Source organism: Henckelia pumila, chromosome 1, assembly GCF_033568475.1.
Source record: "Henckelia pumila isolate YLH828 chromosome 1, ASM3356847v2, whole genome shotgun sequence".
NCBI classification, from domain to species: domain Eukaryota; kingdom Viridiplantae; phylum Streptophyta; class Magnoliopsida; order Lamiales; family Gesneriaceae; genus Henckelia; species Henckelia pumila.
In genome coordinates this window covers 115,073,557-115,081,651 of record NC_133120.1, presented here as the reverse complement: position 1 = coordinate 115,081,651, position 8,095 = coordinate 115,073,557, and positions in this window count along the sequence as shown.

Genomic DNA, 8,095 nt, shown 5'->3' with positions numbered 1-8,095 from the left:
ATGATCAAATGTTTTGATTTGAGCAATGAGTGAGTGAGTGCTCGACTGAAAGTAAAACGAGAAAGAAAATACGCAAATGTTTATTTCTGGATGTTAGGAGCTCAATCTCCTACGTCACCCCTTCTTTCATATCGGAAGTATTCACTCTAGAAGACTTTGACTATTACAACTCTTTGCAACAACGGTCACTCCAAGACTAGGACTTATACTCTACTGCCTATCTAAGAACTCCTAGATTCAAGAACTCAGCCCTCGATTGATTCTTGTTACAACGAGGTTTGCATCACCTCAACTCAAGTGCCGAGCCACCCTATGGGCTAGGGTGGGCTCCAGCCCCACCTAAATTTAAAAAAAAAATAATGTTTCTTTTTTTATTATTTTGTGTTTTGTAGCCCTATGTAAAAAATTAAAAATTTCATCTAGCCCCTATATCATTTATAAAAGAAATATAAAATCTCTTAAATTAAATTAATATGTTAATAAATCATTCAATTTTAAAATTTCAACTTTAATACATCCTGTATTGAAACATTTATTTGCTAATTTTTCTGTCAATTTATTCACAGAATTTTACTGAAATCTCCTTAAATTTACTTGTTGAGGATTTTTTTCATTAATAGAAGGTTTTAAGCTACCAAACATATTATAACTTAACAATTATTTTAAATAAATTTTTTTAAATTTTAGATGATTTAAATATATATCTGATTTATTATTTACATATTTCGGAACACAATGTGTCTGTTGTTTTTTAATACAATGTGATGTATTTATAAATTTTTGAGTTTGAATTTTTAGCCTAAAAATCTATTGTTGCGAATTTTGAGAAAATAATCTATTGGTTGCGATATTTGAGAATATTGATATAAAATTATTATTGGGCTTGTATTGCAATTTTTTAGTTAAAAAACCGAAAGTTGAATAATTGTGAAATTTGAAAAATAATTATTTGCTGAATTTATTTTGAATTTACAGCTGGGTAAATCATAAAATTAAGAGAAGAAAAACCATCAACTTAATTTTAAACAAAAAGCATATATGGATTTTTTATTTAATTTATTATATAATTTATAGTTTAACGTTGGGCAGAGCCAGTCCCAGGTAATTTTTAATCCTGGCTCCGCCCCTGCCTCAACTGATAAATACAAATACAATAATTGTATTATAACTCAATCACTTAAGCACAACATGATCTTCACTGATCTGATGCTTTAACATGCTGGCTTGTGTTCTTCGGCTAGTTGATGTATTCCTTTGAAATAATATTTGAACTCCTCGACTGAATATATGTGACCTCAGATAGCTTGAATATATATGCGAGTTCTTTTCTAAGGAGTCGGATACATTATTTAAGCATTTCTTGATATGCATTTATACCCTACGGGAAACGATTCTTTCAAATTCAAATGAGGCAGTTAGCTTGTCTTTTTCTCGTACATTCTCTGATATGATAGTACACTATTAAGCTCTGGTTTGACGGCCTCAGCTGTGTACGGAAAAATTTATCCACAAAAATTAGATTGATTCAGTCTTGATCATGCAATCTCTTGAATGGTACAAATGCTCACTTGTTTAATTAGTCTCGGTAATTCGATTTGGCTTTGTTGAAGTAGTTTGGCTTTCTGAACAGTTTGTCTTGAAAGACACTGATTCAGTTTAGCTCCCTAAACTGAATGCAGTTTAAAAAGTGGCTCAGTTTGACTCGACTGCTTGATGATTTTAGTTTAGCTCTGGTCAAAGTCAACTTGGTTTACTTCATGCAGTTTTGCTCGCAAGCTTGTTCAGTTTTCTTCTTCAGTTTTGCTCATGGACAAGTGCAGTTTACTTACATAGTTTTACTCGTGTAGTTTCGTTAATATCAAAACTACTTATGTTCCAACAAGTGTGTACAATGTTAAATCTAAGTTTTTAATAAAAAATGACTAAAATTAATAAATATTGAAAGATACATGATTAATGCTCAATGTTGATAATGCGAGAAAAACATATAAGAAAAAAATTATTCGGTCCCAAACATATAAGTTGCACTTTCTTTTTCACTTGTCCTAAATGTACGATCAAATATCTTAGTAGTATTAAAACACTAATATAATATATATATATATATATATATATATATATATATATATATATATATATATTTAAAAAAAAGTGAGTTGAATTACGTATTGTCTATATTGCCTTTGTGTATAATTTATTTTTTAAAATTGGTCTTTAATTAGCATTTGATTAATTGTATGTGTTAAAAAAAATTTGTTAAGTTGTTTAATCACTGTGTTTGATTTGTTGTATTTATTTTTAGATTATAATAATTTATTTATTGCATTTATTTTGTGTTTAATTTATTGTTCTAATACTATTAAAAATTGTGAGTTTAATTTTTTATTACCTATATTATCATTGTGTTTAATTTATTGCTTTAAATTGATCTTTAACTTGCATTTGATTTATTTTGTGTGGTAAATGTTTTTTAAGTGTTTAATTCATTGTGTTTGATTTATTGTATTTATTTTTTAGATTATTATTATTTATTTATTGCACTTATTTTGTGTTTAATTTATTTTTCTAGTATTATCTTTGAAAGAAATTTCTGTTTGATTTATTTTGCGTGTTAAACTTACGTTTAACTGTTTAATTTATTTTGTTTATTTTTTAGATTATTATTTTTTAATTTATTTTGTTTTTAATTTATTTTTTCATATTACCTATGAAAGTGTGATTTATTATCTTTGTTTTTAGATTTTTATTATTCTAAATTTAATATTTTATTTATTTTGTGTTTAATTTTTTTTTTTCAATTTATTGAATCTGTTAAATTCGTGTTCAATTTGTATTTGATTAATTGGATTTACTTTGTGTTTAATTATTTTTTTGTTTATAATTTATTGACATTTGACACCACAGAAATAGGGGTGGGAAAAAACACCGAATTTTCGATATACCGAGGTTACCGTACCGAAAAAATATCGAATTTATCGAATTTTTGGTATACCAAAGATTTCGGTACGGTACGGTAACGATACCGAATTTTTTGGTAAGATAACGGTATGAAATTTGAAAATTTTGATATATACCGGTATACCGATATATCGAAATATTATATAAAAATTTAAAAATATATAATATTTTTAAACAATAAATTTGTAAATTTTAAAAAATATATGGTTTTTTTTTCGGTATAAGATGGTATATACCGATACCATATCAAAATATTGGTATACCGTAAAATTTTGGTATAATCGGTATGCTAGTTATAGATATCGAAATTTTCGGTATATCGAAAATCGGTATACCGAAATTTTCAGTACGGTATCGGTATAAAAAAAATTTATGCCATAATTTTCGATATGGTATACGATATGCATTTTTCGGTACGATACGGTAAGTCACCCCTACAAACAAATGGTCATATTTGTGTTTGTTAATGATTGAGAAGCATATATAGGTGTTAAAAATATGCATATTCCAAACTTACGAGGTTTTCATGATTTCATAAATATGTATATCGTGTTATTGTTGTATTTCGTGTGCTTGACAGTTGACACCTTCTATCACTGTTATGTTATTTTACATTGGATTGGAATAAATCTTCGTTATCATGTATGGAATATTGCAGGTTTTGGACTGGTCACTATGATGCGCTGCAAGATTTCTTTCCTCATCTTTTCCCTTCTTTCGTTTTTTTTTTCTCTCTGCATTTCTTGAATTGTTGCAGCCTTAAACGGACGACCAGTGAAAACTATAATATGTTTTGGATTGTTAGGTTGTAAATTATGTTTTTTATTTATTTTACATCTTCTTCCAACATTAACAGTTTCCGGAGGAAAAAAAAAATAATTTTTTGATGAAAACTTAAAATGTAATAAAATATCATTATTCTAAAACTAAAATATGGCATCAACATAAATTTAATTATTCATTCTCCTCTATTAAATAAATTTAATTGATCCTCTATATATTAAATATACACAAACATTGTATCAGGTTAAGCTTAAACTAAAGTTTGTCTAGCCCCAGAACAGGTTCAATTATGCATGTAAGTTAAAGTATCACATTAAAATTATTTGATGATACAAAATAGTGGATTAAAAAACGAGTGTAATTTTTCATATGCTTGAGAAATATTATTTGCGTTTGTTTGTTTATAAATTTATGTGGGAAATCCCCATTTCAATGTCATGTGTTCCCTCTTTTCCGATTCGGTTCCAAATATTTTGGTGTTTCAGGTTTTCTGCTGAACGTTTAAAAAATTTGAAAGAGTTGATCCTTACATCAATTTTGTTAAAAATAATGGGGTAAAGATCCCCATTCAGTCTCTGTGATGCCCAGGGCTGATAAGAGGGCGGACAATACTGATCGCATGTGCCAAAAAGTCGCACGATAAGGAGTGGTTCCTGGAAAGCTTATAGACGAAGGGTGACATGAATGAACCAATCCCGTACTGAAATGAGAGGAATTCTGAAACTGTATAGGTATGGACTACATGGTTGAGGAGAGTTTAAAAATATTTGATACATATCAAGAAGGTGCATTGACAGTAAAATTCGGTTATCTAGCAAGTGCACTAGGTCAAGTTATAATAAGTGAACAACGAGTCCAAATATCGATCTCACAGAGACTGTAGTTGTAAGGCCAGAAAATATTAAGTTCTTAATGAAGGGATTTAAGATTTAAATTCCGAATAAGAGAGAAAATATGAATTTAAGAATTTATGAAATTAGAGATTTCAATTTCGAGTCAGAAATATTTAATTTGAGGATTTTCGGATTTTAAGATTTTAATATCCGGAATTCTTAAATTAAAAGATTAAAAATATTTGAATTGATATTTATGGAATTTAAGATGTAATTCCAAGAGTATAAATATCAAAGATTGAATTTGAGGATGAAATCCGAGCAAGGACCCATTTGCAAATATTGAATAGTTCAAGGACTAAAATGCGATAAGGTCCGAAATGATTTAATTTTAATCCGAGAATATTTAATTTGAGAATATTTAGAGTTTAGAATTAAATTCTAATATTCTTAAATTATTTAGGATTGAAATTGAATTAAATCGCTTGTCTGGGGACTGAATTGCAATTAGGCCAAAGTTCAGGGACTAAACTACAAATAGACCAATATATATCTAAATTCACATATTTCCTTACATTTTCACGTGGGGATCAGAATGTTATCAGACAAGAACCGTGAGAATGGGGAAATAAGGGTTCCAAGCCATTTTTGTCCCTTTAAACTCCAATATTTTTTGATTCGCCCGGTAGAATTTCCGATTGAACATATATTTGCGATCACAGCTTCGAGTGCTACGTTTTGACGTAAATTTTATCAAGTTCTACCATGTTTGAATTTTATGATGTTGTTAGAATTAAGATTTGATTGTTAAATATGTTCTAGCATATACGACGATAGCATATCTAAGACGGATCAAGAAAAGATCGTCGTTTGAACATGTTTATGATTTTTGAAAGATTTATCAAAAATCTGAAAATTATGGATTGATATTCACGTGTGTAAGCTACTGAATTTGTGATGACATTGAGTTTAAATGCTTGTTATGAAGATGTTAAAGCCTTTGAGATTTCCGGTTTCGAACCGTTACGCCGTCGGTTTGTGTTGGTTGAATATTAGAAATACATGCTATTGATTTCGAATGTCCAGCAATGAAATAGGAATGATATGAGTTAGATATCAATGTTTAGATGACGATTAAGTTGTTGGAATTGTCGGTTTCGAATCACGGTGACGTCGATTGGAATTTCGATAACTTGATCAACAATTGAAGTTGTTTAAGCCTTGATAAGTTGAGATGAGTTAGAGAGCTGATATGATATTGTTTAACACTTCATTTCAGACTTGAATAGATTATAACGAGATTGAATCGAAGATTATCGAAGTCGAATCGACGAGTTCGAATTCGAATGACTTGAAGTGTTTGAAGTTGAATCAAGAATACTTTCAAGTAGCACTAATTGAAATGAGCAGATTATATGACCGATTTGGCTAGCTTTGAGATGATCAACATTGGAAACAGATTCGAGAGGTTTGAATCGCGATGAAAGGTATGAATAGACATTAATAAAATGGGCAGAATAACTCGAGATTGTTTTTGTTTATCGAGTTGCCTAAAATCACATACATGCATGTTTTAATATATGTTATTGTTTACGTTTACATAGATGGGATAGATTATTTAAGATAGCTATCTTCTTGAATTTCCAGAATATTTATGTAAATGTTTACTTGTTTAATTTGATTTATAGTATTTTTTGTATTGAACATGTTTTACATATATTATGTGATGCTTACAGATTTGTCAATATTCTTATGTGATTAGATGCTTTGATTGCTTTGTTGGTTTAATTGAGTAAGTGTTCAAGGTGTTTTATAACATTTAATGCATACAAAACATGTTGCATTCATCTTGAACTCCAGCCTCTAAAGCACAGAGGGTTGAAAGGCCTAGAGTGCATATGACATTTGGAGGGCTGTAGTTGAGTGGCACGGAATGTAAACTTACTTCCAGAGCCAGAAGACTCACTATAGTTGCACCAAAGTCAGAGGAAATGAAGTATTCAACTTCACCTCGATTGGGTGAGTTGGTGTTTGTTGAAGATTTTATTTCCTCGGGATCCCAGAACTACGATTTATTGATATCAGATTTGATAGCCTATTCCTTGGCACATGCATTGCATTTATGCATTAACCTAGAGATTTCTATGGTTTAGAATATGCGTTTATAAATGCTAGCATGTTATGTTATTATATGAAATTCATGATTGAATAAGTTACATGCTTAAATGATGTATATGCATGTTGTTCATACTGAGATTTATTCTCACCGGAGTTATCCGGTTGTTGCTTTCTTTGTATGTGTGCATTGCATCAGGTTGGGGCATGATCAAGCTAGAGTTGGCTTGGATAGTTCGAGAGAAGAGTAATAGCACGTGGTGACTTCGGGTCTTAGCAGCTGTTGTATGATATGGTGAACTTAGATAAGATGACGTCTCTTTTGTATTTATGAGTTGTTGTAAACAATTGAGATTTAGATCTATATATCAGCAATGTTTCGTGTAAGTCTTCATTATATATCATATTTGGTATTTGTAGATGGATAGACTTGAATAAACCAACCTAGAACAGCTCAAGAGCAGATTTTCAGCAGACCGGGCAGAGCACAGCTCGCTCGAGCAAAGCCTGGGCTCGCTCGAGCGAGCCATGGGTATGACAACCCGAGTGGCTCTCGCTCGAGCGAGAGGTGAGGCTCGCTCGAGCGAGCCACCTTGGTTTTAAAAAAAAATAAAAATTGTGCTTGTTGATTGTTCTTGAGTCTTGATTGAATTATCATACTTTGTTGTTGATTATTAATTAATTGCCCCTTGAGATGAGATTAGCAACCCGAGGTCCCCACAGTAGTCAATTCTCAAGATTAGATTATTTTACTTAATCTAAAAAAATAATAAAAATGATGCGAAGAGTTCAATAAAAATTCAATTACTAAGAAATTAAGAAATAAAATAGCTGAAATATAAATTTAATTAAAACAAGAAAACCAAGACACACGAAGGTATCAAACTAATTTATGCATCAACGTGGCACAGACTAAAAATCATGTTTATTCCAATCACATTGAATTTTCCTATAATATTCAACAATCTATTTCTAGAATTTCTAGACTTATTCAAGTCGGAAAGATTAATTAATAATTCTAATCAAACTCAAACGCATTCAATATTTATGAAAATTCAGTTTTCACATAAAACCGCATACTGAAACCGAATATTATTTCTAGTCGATTTAACCATATGTTGAATTTCGTATTTGAAGCTATCTATAATCAATCCTCTTTCGATTCGTGATTAATCAACACACATGTAAATAGATGATTAGGCTATTCACACGAAATATTAAACAACATCAATCAATAACTGAAAATATACAAAATCTCAAACATGAAACCAAGTTTCAAACATAAATTAGTTTTGACCCAATCTCGTAGTCTTTGTTGAAAAAAAAACTAATCAATAATTGAAAATATAATTCAAACAAAAGTTTTAACCATAAAAAAAAAAGAGAAAAAGAAAAACGCTGAAGAA